The following is a 13,262-nucleotide window of genomic DNA, read 5'->3' on the forward strand; positions in this document are numbered from 1 at the left end:
GAATCTGCCTGCACTGCAGGAGGCCCCAGCTTGATTCCTGGGTGGGGAAGATTCACTGAAGAAGGAATAGCCTTCCCACTCCAGTTTTCTTGAGCTTCTCCTGTGGCTCAGCTGGTAAATAATCCACCTGCAATGCAGGAGACCTGGTTTCAATCCCTGGGTTGGAAAAATCCCCTGGAGAAGGGAAAGGCTACCCATTCCAGTATGCCTGGAGAATTCCATGGACTCTATAGTCCATGGGGTCGCAAAGAGTCGAACACGACTGAGCAACTTTCACTCACTCACTCATATATATATATATATATATATATATATATAAGCTTCCCAGGTAGCTCAGTGATAAAGAATCTACCTGCCAATTCAGGAGCCGTGGGGATCCCCTGGAGTAGAAAATGGCAACCCCCTGTAGTATTCTTGCCTGGGAAATCCCATGGACAGTGGAGACTGACAGGCTGCAGAGCATACAGTCATGAAGAGTTGGACTGGACTTAGCAACTAAACCAACCAATACCACCAATGTTATTTGCCCTTATTTAAAATTTAGAATCAAGTTTTTATTTTCTTAGAAATTAGTAAATAGTTACTAGATTTTTAGAACTTTAAGACTGACATGAGTACAGTAACTGTAACTAAAGTGTGTCGGAAATCATTGGTTGTTATCTTCATGAAAACCAAGTCTTAACATCTCATTCAATAACGTCAGTTCCTTAAAGCAAAATGTTCTGCCATGATGAGCTTTTCCTTTCTACTTTAAGGACAAATGAATATTCTGATTTTTAAAATTTATTTTATTTTGCTTTTTGCCACAGTTTAATGTGACTTTCTAGTTCCTTGCTTTTAGGTTGAGCAGTCACGTTCTACTCTGTTTATTGGAAACCTAGATACATAAGACTAAGAGTTAGTTCGTAAGGTAAAATCAGACAGACTATGAAGAAATCAGTGAAAGGGGGTCTTATGTGAAGTAAATTCTCATTTCTTACTATTCTTCAGAAGCATCATGAATTTTTGTCACCTGTAATGAATGGCATCTTTTATCTCTAAAGCTACTTAATGCTCTTTTGTTTCAAAAAAGTCTTTCTTCTTTTCCAGTCATATGAAGCACATAGTAGGGAAATAATGTATACAGAAGATGAAACTAAAGAGTATGTCATTATCTCCTGGAAATCTGTTTGTTGACTTTAACAATTAAATGAAATATTATTAGAAGAATTAACTCATTTTATAATTATAATGTGAGTTCAATGGAGATATAGGTATTTAAAACAGAAAAGAATGGTGTCTCTGGATTTTTGTCCTGCTTATTAGATCAGACCACAATACTTTACAAACTTTTATCCCCCAAGACAAAAAAAAAAATGTATTTTGTGATACAGAGTTCTGTATATGTATGATATGAACATATATTTAACAAAAGAAAAATGATAAAACTGTTAGGGTGTTGCATACACAAACTTTGAAGAAAATATCATTCTGGGAATAGAAAGACTGAAAACACAAATATAAACCTGAAAAAGAGGTCAGATATTTTGCTAGTAGGGCCAGATTGCAGTAACGATATCATATAATTGCTTATTCCTGACAACTCAGATCTGTTAACAAGTGTTTGTTTACCTTTTCCTCATAGTTCTGTCCCTGATCCATGACCTCAAAAACCTCATATGGTAATTTAAAAAATATAACCATCTTTTTCACTAAAAATTTTGCACAACTGTGTGAATATGTTCTAAAAAAGAATTTGCTACACTGAATTTTTTGAGGTTTGTGAGTAGTATGCTCTTTTTCCTCTTAAAAAATCTCATATCAGGAACATACCAAAATTTATACAGAATATACACTGACTCACAGATATAAGGAGAGCATCATATAATATTGTGGTTAAGAGATCATTTACACTTTATAATTTAAACATATTTACCAATTACTTCAGTTCAGTTCAGTTCAGTTCAGTCACTCAGTCGTGTCCAACTCTTTGTGACCCCATGAGCTGCAGCATGCCAGCCCTCCCTGTCCATCACCAACTCCCAGAGTCCACCCAAACCCAGGTCCACTGAGTCGGTGATGCCATCCAACCATCTCATCCTCTGTCATCCCCTTCTCCTCATGCCCTAAATCTTTCCCAGCATCAGGGTCTTTTCAGATGAGTCAGCTCTTCGCATCAGGTGGCCAAAGTATTGGAGTTTCTGCTTCAATATCAGTCCTACCAATGAACACCCAATTACTTCATTATATCATAATTAACTGTTTGCTTTCCTACATTTTCTAAAATATTTGAGGCAGATCATTTTGATATCTATTAATTTGTTGTTTTCTGTTATAACTTTTCTTGCACCTCCATTGTTTTCTTTCTGAGAAAGTGTTCCAATCTCACAAAGGATTTAAATATTTTTATTGATATGAATAGATACAGTTCCATGACAAATTATTAATCTAGTATGCAACATAAATGCACTAATATATATGGATTATTTGGTCTCAAATAATATAGATAATAACCTTAATTTAGTGTATTTAATAATATACTAAAATATACACACACACACATATATATATACATCAACACACATATATTTATTTATGTCTGTGTAATATTGAGGATTGAAAACAGGAGGAGAAGGAGATGACAGAGAATGATGGATGGCATTACTAACTCGATGAACATGAGTTTGAGCAAGCTTCAGGAGTTAGAAATGAACAGGGAAGCCTGGCATCCTGCAGTCAATGAGGTCACAGAGTTGGACACAACTGAGTGACTGAACTGAACTGATATATATACACACCCATATAAACACATATTTTTCATTATATTTCTTGAGAATAAGGAGCCCAGATATTGATTTTACAAATTTGAATAAAGCTGATTCAAAAACTAGTGCTAGGAAGAGATATTTCATCAACTTTAAATTATGATAAGAAGTGTAGTATAATGATAGAATACTATGAAGCACAGCAAAAGGAAAAAAATCTTTGTAGATAAGTGTCAGAGAAGTCTTCATAAAAATGTTGATATTTGAAAGATGAGTAAGAACAATTCAAAGTATTTGGTGTGTGTTTGTATGCATGTATCCACAGGGAGAAAGTGCAGATTGGTTTCTTAGACCTTTTTATTATTTCTTTCAATATGGCTAGTCTGAGAGTTTTCCAAACTTTAAATTGTTTAAATTGTTTTGACTATTAGTTCCAAAACTAGTTATGACTCCAATAGGCCACTTTCAAAATAATGAGATTAATTATAATAATATAATAATAATATAATACTAGACAGGACTAAAGTCAGATATTTTGTATAGCTGTAAGTGAAACCCTTAAATTCTGTGTGTTTCAATTCTTCAACAATTATTTAGTAATACCCATTTCTGTCACTTAGTATGATATCAATATAATATTAAAGAATACATAAATAAAACATTTTGAAAACAAACAGCCACAAAACATATACACAAATATCCTAAAACACTTTTAAAGAACAAACCAGAGTTAGAAACCACCTAATGATGATTCAAACTACCGTGCAATTGCACTCATCTCACACGCTAGTAAAGTAATGATCAAAATTCTCCAAGACAGGCTTCAGCAATACGTGAACCGTGAACTTCCAGATAGTCAAGCTGGTTTTAGAAAAGGCAGAGGAACCAGAGATCAAATTGCCAACATCCACTGGATCATAGAAAAAGCCAGAGAGTTCCAGAAAAACATATATTTCTGCTTTATTGACTATGCCAAAGCCTTTGACTGTGTGGATCACAATAAACTGTGGAAAATTCTGAAAGAGATGGGAATACCAGACCACCTGATCTGCCTCTTGAGAAATTTGTATGCAGGTCAGGAAGCAACAGTTAGAACTGGACATGGAACAACAGACTGGTTCCAAATAGGAAAAGGAGTACGTCAAGGCTGTATATTGTCACCCTGTTTATTTAACTTATATGCAGAGTACATCATGAGAAACTCTGGACTGGAAGAAACACAAGCTGGAATCAAGATTGTGGGGAGAAATATCAATTACCTCAGATATGCAGATGACACCACCCTTATGGCAGAAAGTGAAGAGGAACTGAAAAGCCTCTTGATGAAAGTGAAAGAGGAGAGTGAAAAAGTTGGCTTAAAGCTCAACATTCAGAGAACGAAGATCATGGCATCCAGTCCCATCACTTTATGGGAAATAGATGGGGAAACAGTGGAAACAGTGTCAGACTTTATTTTTCTGGGCTCCAAAATCACTGCAGATGGTGACTGCAGCCATGAAATTAAAAGACGCTTACTCCTTGGAAGGAAAGTTATGACCAACCTAGATAGCATATTCAAAAGCAGAGACATTACTTTGCCAACAAAGGTTTGTCTAGTCAAGGCTATGGTCTTTCCTGTGGTCATGTATGGATGTGAGAGTTGGACTGTGAAGAAGGCTGAGCGCCGAAGAATTGATGCTTTTGAACTGTGGTGTTGGAGAAGACTCTTGAGAGTCCTTTGGACTGCAAGGAGATCCAACCAGTCCATTCTAAAGGAAATCAGCCTTGGGATTTCTTTGGAAGGAGTGATGCTAAAGCTGAAACTCCAGTACTTTGGCCACCTCATGCGAAGAGTTGACTCATTGGAAAAAACTCTGATGCTGGGAGGGATTGGGGGCAAGAGGAGAAGGGGACAACTGAGGATGAGATGGCTGGATGACATCACTGACTCGATGGACATGAGTCTGAGTGAACTCCGGGAGTTGGTGATGGACAGGGAGGCCTGGTGTGCTGCGATTCATGGGATCGCAGTCAGACACTACTGAGCGACTGATCTGATCTGAATGATGATTCTAAATGATTCAACTAGATTATTACATATGACAAAAAGTTTTTCTTTCTTAGATCACATGATATATACTCCTAGGCTATATTACCAAATTGAAAGTGAAAGTGAATTCACTCATTCGAGTCTGACTCTTTGCAACACCATGCACTGTAGCCTACCAGGCTCCTATGTCCATGGGATATTCCAGGCAAGAATACTGGAGTGGGTTGCCATTTCCTTCTCCAGGAGATCTTCCAGACCCTGATTGAACCCAGGTCTCCCTCCTTGTAAGCAGACACTTTATCGTCTGAGCCACCAGGGAAGGCTATATTACCAGAAGAGGATAATTAGGTAGTCTCTTTATCTGCTCAGACTGGGGGAAAAAAAAATATTTTAAACCTTCATCAAGGTGGTCAAAACAACAGAAATGTGTTTCTCACATTTTTTTTTAATTTTTTTTAAATTTTATTTTATTTTTAAACTTTACATAATTGTATTAGTTTTGCCAAATATCAAAATGAATCCACCACAGGTATACATGTGTTCCCCATCCTGAACCCTCCTCCGTCCTCCCTCCCCATACCATCCCTCTGGGTCGTCCCAGTTTCTCACATTTTTAAAGGCTCCAGAGATCAAGACCAACATGCTAGCAAGTGGGTTTTCTCATGAGAGCTCTCTTTCTGGTTTGTAGACTGCTGATATCTGGCTTTGTCCTCAAATGAGGGAGAGTAAGAGAGGAAAGCAAGATCTCGAGTATTTCCTCCTTTAATTCTATCAGGAGGGCCCCACCCTCATGCTGTCTTTTAAATTTAATTACCCTCCAAAGATCCAGTTTCCAAATGCTGTCACTTTGTGGGTTAGGGCAATGCTAGGACATGCTGTCACTCTGTAATCTGATGATCCTGAAATAATAATGATTTTATTATCTGCTACCAAAACTCTGCAGGCTGAAGTTTCTAACAAAAATTGACATTGTCACCTCCTAGAGGTCACGTGTTTTTCTGTCACATGACTCAGTGAGGAATGATCCACTCACATTTTGAATCTTGCCTTCAGGAAAATCTCAGTCCTTTTTAAGGGCTTGAATGATTAAGTAAGGCTCACCCCAGTCTTCTTTCTCCAGGTCATGTCATTTATGCCACGTATCATAACTAATCATTGTTTGAAATTCATCTTATTCACAGTTCCTAGGGATTTTGCAGAGTGTCTATCCAAAGTGGTAAGGATCTTGAGGGCCAGCTTAGATTTCTGCCTATGGTAATGCTGCATATGAATTGGTATTTCATTATGAAGACAACTAAATTTAGTGCAGTCTAACCAGTGTACCAGAGAAGGCAATGGCAACCCACTCCAGTACTCTAGCCTGGAAAATCCCATGGACGGAGGAGCCTGGTAGGCTGCAGTCCATGGGGTCGCTAAGAGTCGGACACGACTGAAGTGACTTAGCAGCAGCAGCAACCAGAGTACAAATGAACACACTGGAAATGGTGTCTAGAAAAATATAATATTGCACTAAAAATTCTGTAAAAAAATGTATGGACCTAATTCAGAGGTTATATACAAGTTATACAAATTTTGCATTTTGTATACACAAATTTAAAAATTGTATTTCAAGTACAATAGCGATAAAGTACCATCAAAAGAATTAAGTATCCTTATCTTTCAGTATTTAAAGATATTTGTTTCAAAATATTTACCATTATAATTGTTTAAACACTTTTGAGTACTTCATCTTAATTAAAGGGTAAAATGCTATTGCTGACATTTTTAAGCTGTTAATTAAATGATCCTCTTTACACAACTTTTTTTTTTTTTTTTTTTGCATTGAAATTCCTGAACCTGCATAATCTGCTTGATCTTTCAGTTACTCTTTCTCAGTGAGCGATGGTAGTGTTTGCCTTTAAAGTAGTTCTGCATTTACATAGTGAGCCACAGTACAGAAACTAAAGATAATATACTTTTTATTTACCTCTTCATCTAGCCTGGTGTGAGAAAAAACTAAAATGAGAGAAACAGCAGGAGCGTAATACAGAAGCATAGCTCCAATCAAAATCAGTTCAGTCGCTCAGTCGTGTTGGACTCTTTGCGACCCCATGAATCGCAGCCCGCCAGGGCTCCCTGTCCATCACCAACTCCCAGAGTTCACTCAAACTCACGTCCATCGAGTCAGTGATGCCATCCAGCCATCTCATCCTCTGTCATCCCCTTCTCCTCCTGCCCCCAATCCCTGCCAGCATCAGAGTCTTTTCAAATGAGTCAACTCTTCGCATGAGGTGGCCAAAGTATTGGAGTTTTAGTTTCAGCTTCAGTTCTCCCAATGAACACCCAGGACTGATCTCCTTTAGGATGAACCGGTTGGATCTCCTTGCAGTCCAAGGGACTCACAAGAGGCTTCTCCAACACCACAGTTCAAAAGCATCAATTCTTCAGTGCTCAGCTTTCTTCACAGTCCAACTCTCACATCCATACATGACCACTGGAAAAACCATAGCCTTGACTAGGCAGACCTTTGTTAGCAAAGTAATGTCTCTGCTTTTGAATATTCTGTCTAGGTTGGTCATAGCTTTCCTTCTAAGGAGTAAGCGTCTTTTAATTTCATGGCTGCAATTACCATCTGCAGTGATTTTGGAACCCCCAAAAATAAAGTCTGACACTGTTTCCACTGTTTCCCCATCTATTTGCAATCAAGTAATGGGACCAGATGCCATGATCTTAGTTTTCTGAATATTGAGCTTTAAGCCAACTTTTTCACTCTCCTCTTTCACTTTCATCAAGAGGCTTTTGAGTTCCTCTTCACTTTCTGCCATAAGGGTGGTGTCATCTGCATATCTGAGGTTATTGATATTTCTCCCCACAATCTTGATTCCAGCTTGTGTTTCTTCCAGTGCAGCATTTCTCATGATGTACTCTGCGTATAAGTTAAATAAGCAGGGTGACGATATACAGCCTTGACGTACTCCTTTTCCTATTTGGAACCAGTCTGTTGTTCCATGTCCAGTTCTAACTGTTGCTTCCTGACATGCATATATGTTCTCAAGAGGCAGGTCAGGTGGTCTGATATTCCTATGTCTTTCAGAATTTTCCACAGTTTATTGTGATCCACACAGTCAAAGACTTTGGCATAGCTCCAATAGATGGTGTTAAAAAGTACCAAAGCAGTTATTATGCAAAGCCACATATCCAAAACAAGAAACTTCCCCCACACACCCAAACTTCTTACTTTGTTGTTTTTTGTGACTTTTTTCCTCTTTAATTATGACCCTGAATTTTTTTTTCATTTTAGATTGATTTTAACTGTATAACAATGTTCCCGGTGAACACAGAAGAGTATGATTGAATGATACACAATTATACTTATTCAGTGTTTGAAAACCAAATCTAGTGAGAACTGATGGTTATGGTTATTGATTATTTTATACATATTTTCCTAGTATCTGAAAATGTAAAAAAGAGTCCAACATGAGTGAGCCAAAAAATACTTTCATGATTATTTTTCTTTTGAGTTGCACATTTTAATAACATTTAGTTCGGAAGGAAAATCATATAATCAACTCAAAGCTGCCAGTCCCACATTGACTTTTTAGTCACCATTTTTGAGAGTAAAATACCAACTTAACTGACATTTGGAGTTAATAATAAAATGTATTCATCTAGTATCAATAGATCTACAGTTCAAATGTAAGCCGAATCAGGCAGACTTGAATATGTCTGGCAAACTGAAGGAGCAGGCCATAGATATGATTTACATCAGGGCTGAGAAGTGTACTGAGATTCAGGTACACTGTATATGACCTAGTGAAAAGACTGATGACAGAGGGGGAGAGAAGATGCTGAGTTCAGTATAGTGGTATTCTCTAGACTGTAACTTCTTCTGCTCCCCTGGACCTCATGCTTCATATAAGGCCCTTGTGACATGTATTTGTGGAAGGAGGAAGTTGAGATAAGTGAACTAACCATGAAGACACATAGACTTAAACTAGGACTAGGCGATTGATCTATGAATAAATAGATATCAACTGTGAAATCAAGATGGTCAAAATGTTTCAAATGAGGATGTATGTATATTTCATTTTAAAAATCTTTATAACTGTTTGAACTTTTTGACTATTCTTAATTATGGATTAATGGTCATTCCTAATGCTTCTTAAATTTTAAATAAGCAATTCACTTTATATATTTTTGATATAGAAATTCCTGACATTCTGCAGATTAGGGGCATGAAAGAGAAAAACAAAGAACAGAAACTATAAAGCAGTATTTCATAAATAATATGTAGAGATATATATCAGCTTTTTTATTATCCAAATGGAAAGAATGATCCCAATTTAAATACTTGATTAATTAACTAATTTATTAATTAATTAAAGAAATAGCTTTGGCATCTTAGAAACTCAGAAGACAGTGGTTCAGCAGATGAGATGCTTATTGGGTAAGGCTGTCCTTAGCTCACGCCTTTCTGAGCAGCAGTGACTGGCAGGAGATGCCATGCTCATGAGCACATGTAAGATGCCTTGGAAATATTTAGAAGGTTTATTTTTAGAGACTTCACTTCTTATATCTGAGGTTATAGGAAAGAGGCCATGACATCCTGGTTAATCCTATTATGACATCCTATCTGTAAACACAGGTGGAGAGGCTTGGAAAAAAACAGATTTTCCTTAATCATTGTGGAAAAAAAAGTACTCATCTCTTCGTTCTACAGAAAAAATCATATGTATGTGTATATAAAGCTCTAATTCTTTTTTAAAAATTCTTCATGATTATTTGCATCCACAAGCTGCTGGGGCAGATAATGACTGGCCCATTTAATCCTTCATGCCTTTTCCCCTTCCTAATTTAACTGTTCCTAAACATATCAGTTGGACAAATTGCAAGGCATTTAGAAACCTGCTCTAAAAACAATTATAGAAAAGTCTTATACATATTTTAAAACTCATTAATAAACAGAATTTCTCCTTACAGGTTGCCACCCAGAATTTAATGACAAACCAGCAATTAATGGAAGAGCCAACTGTTATGCAAAGTAGCTGAACCTAAATCTTTTACAAAGGTAAGGATAGATTATGATTAATTTACCTGCTTTATTCTTTTTTACCTCACCGCACTACATGCTGTTTGTCAGAGTCTTGCTGTTCTGATTTTAGAAGTGTGGGGCCGTGGCTTGTTTTTTGGAAACCCTGGAGTACTCAGCATGCTACTGAGCCCTCAAGCTCTTATCACCACAGGCAAAACTGTCAGTTCTAAGACACTGCTGAGAAGGAGACTCTCAGGAAAAAAGAAATGCAAAATAAACACTTTGTAGGGTTGATGGTCAGGTACTGCTGGAAAACTTATTAATGAAGGATTAAACATATAGAAATAATTCTCTGAGCCCCTAAATTTTATTTACTACTCAAAAATATAGGATTAAAAGTAATCATGTTGATACAGTTTGAGAAATTATGCAAGCGTGTTTTGTGTTAGCTTAGCTAGTAAATATTCCCACGTTGTTCATCTTTCTTTAATCCTCTAGCATTAATATAAGCAAATAGAATGCACATAGTTTTAGCACCTGTAATTTTTTTTTATGTGTGGGCATTGTGATAAATATTTTTAAACTCTAAGTTGAAAGTTTATTCATTTAGACAAAAGATAATTAGGAAGATGATGGAGTGATAGAGGTTATTCTATAGAATAACTTTAGAAATTTAAAATAAATGCTGACATATTATTTATTTTTTGAAATTTTCATTTTACCTCTTTTTAATAGCAGGGTAAAAGTAGAAGTTATCACTAAGAATTTGATGACACACATGTATTACAGTCCTTGACATTGAACAATGTACGTTTACTTTTGTACATTAACTCACTTTTTTCCCCATAAAGCTTTAATTATCAGTTCATAACATGGGAAGACAGAAATCCAAAAATCAGGATTGAGGTTTGCCATCCCTTTGGCTTTTTGTAGCAGTGTTGCTGTTGAATCAAGTAGAAGGATGGAGAAAGCACAAGAGTTGAAAAATACCACAATAGGGCTAAGGTCACCTCTTTCTTTTTTCTTTACCTGTATTTGATATTTTCTTACCAGACATGCTAACCTGTGTGCATTTCACTCTGGAACTGAATGTCTGGTACTGACATTCTCCTAAAATTGTAGCTGTCCAGCCTTCACAGGTGGACAGAGGTTTAACAAGCAACTCTGGTGGAAGAGCTGCCTGCATTGGTTTAATCTGCTTCGCATCCCCTCCTGTTGTTGCTGTATTGAAACTTTGGCAGATCTTATGTCCCTGGACTGGTGCTGCTGTTTATCCTTCTTAAGTATGTTAGTAGAGAGGCAAAAGCTTTCCTGTAAACTGCCTTCCCCCCGCCCCACCCCAATATGGCACCCAACTCTTCCTCATTCTCAACTGGAATGTTCCCCTTCTTTAACACAATCCTTTCATTTCCCATTATTTCTTTTCAGTTTTTATTCGGCTTGAAGATTCACATATTTTCCTCTCATGTGGTGTCTCTTGGGTTGGACAGGGATGAGGAATGGAAGTAAGCATCCTTTGCTATTTGTTTACTTCTTTTATCCTTTGTATATAAGAACTATACATTGAAATGCTGTTTTGGACATTTAAAAAGATTAGTTTTATATCATGATTATCTTACTATGTCATTAAATATTCTTTGACAATGTCAGTTTAATGCCCTGTAATAGTCTATTTCTTCTCATGTGACTTGGATTTGGCAATCTTTTCAAGGTCGCATGTAAATTGCAATGGAGGGGACAGCTTTGCCAATCAAGATTACTTTGATTCTCTTATTACTTGAATCTACATGTCATTTTTCAATGATGTTATCTTCCTCGACAAATATTGAAATTAAAATTAAAAACCCAGTTTGCTTTAAGAGTGCAGATATGCAGATGCATGAGCCAAATCCAGGTATATCCTCAGAATTTTAGTCTTGAATTATTTCAGCTCCTCCAGGAAATTTACTATGACTTACTATCATACTTGGATATTATTCCATTGCTCACAGTGATGATATAAAATTTCTCTTATTACTAAATATTCTTAAGTAGGTAACAATGTGAAAGGAAACAACTTTCTCAACAGTCTGTACTCTCATGAGTTAGTGACCATGTTTTATTCAAACAGGTATCATCAGAGACTGCAACATTATAGGCATATATTTTATATTTGCTAAATTACTGAAACTGATTTCTGCATCTAACACATTAGAAAATCTAAACAGTTTAACCTTGGTAGCATCAGCCTCATTATACGTAATACCATTAATCTTTCTTCCAAATGTGTTATGTCAGTCAGGGTCTTAGCAAAATTACAGAGATATATTCATTTGGAATTATAGAGATAATTCAATTAATATATTATTTACAGAGTTGCAGAAAGGGTTAAGAGAACAAACTATTGAGTAGACTGAGGACTAGCTTTAGCCAGAAGTCATTTCTTCCCTAGCCCTGGAAAGACAATAGGGATAATAGAAAAATTCTGTCTCTGGATGCAAGTGTAGATGGAACCATGGAAGAGAGAACACAACAAATCTACCACTAAGGTCCAAAGTGAAGAAACATCACAATATATTTTTGTTCCTGTCCTCAAGTCTTTTCTGCTGATGCATCCCTTGCTAATTCAACCAGAAGCTGGAGGGTAATGGCTCCCAGTGATGCAATCTATAAAGATTATCTTCCTGGGGCACAGAATAAAGAAGAGAAGGCAAAAATTGTGAATTAAGTGGGAAAAAAATTATAGTTATAGTGGAAGAAATAAACAATATTATTTATGAAGAATTATATTATTAAAAATGTGATATAAAATTATATGTTATTAAATGTACTTACATATATACATATATATATGTGTGTGTGTATATGTGTTTATACACACATATATTAGGAAGAAATTGAAAGCAGATGCAAAGAAACCAGGAGGCTTACAGCCCAACAGTGTTGATGATATTTTTTCACATTTAAAAAGCATTTCTTTCAGAATGAATTAAATTTATATCTATTATCATCACCATCATCATTATTATTAGGATAACAATAGTCCCAGCTCTTTAATTTTAATGAATACTTTAAATGTTTATATCTATGACCAACAGTCACCCTATATTTTTATTTTGGCCTACTATTTTCAGAAAAATTGCAAAATAGCAATTTTTACATTTTGTAAATTGAAATTATTAACCTTTATTGACTTTCCCACATATCTTAAGTCTTATTTAATTTATCTTGTAAGTTTGCATGACAAGGATTACATCAGACATCATCATGAATCATCTTAAAAGTTTTAGGTCTTTGTAAATTTATGAGCATTGGACATCAGTCAGTCAGTCAATCAGTCATGTCCAACTGTTTGTGACCCCATGGACTGTAGCCCACCAGGCTCCTGTCCATGAAATTTTCCAGGCAAGAATACTGGAGCGGGTTGTCATTTCCTACTCCAGGGGATCTTCCCTACCTAGAGGTCAAACCCGCAGCTCATGTGTCTCCTGAATTGGCA

General features: G+C 36.3%; 1 long non-coding RNA gene across 1 annotated transcript in view; it reads left to right on the forward strand.

The window, feature by feature from the left end:
• The window catches only part of LOC129627277 (uncharacterized), a 127,506-nt gene extending 117,714 nt beyond the window's left edge, over window positions 1–9,792 (forward strand). Inside the window, exon 3 of the long non-coding RNA XR_008702517.1 lies at window positions 9,733–9,792. This is a non-coding gene — a long non-coding RNA (uncharacterized LOC129627277). The remainder of the gene's footprint in view (window positions 1–9,732) is intronic.
• The last annotated feature ends 3,470 nt before the right edge of the window (window positions 9,793–13,262 follow it).

Source organism: Bubalus kerabau, chromosome 14, assembly GCF_029407905.1.
Source record: "Bubalus kerabau isolate K-KA32 ecotype Philippines breed swamp buffalo chromosome 14, PCC_UOA_SB_1v2, whole genome shotgun sequence".
Lineage (NCBI taxonomy): Eukaryota > Metazoa > Chordata > Mammalia > Artiodactyla > Bovidae > Bubalus > Bubalus kerabau.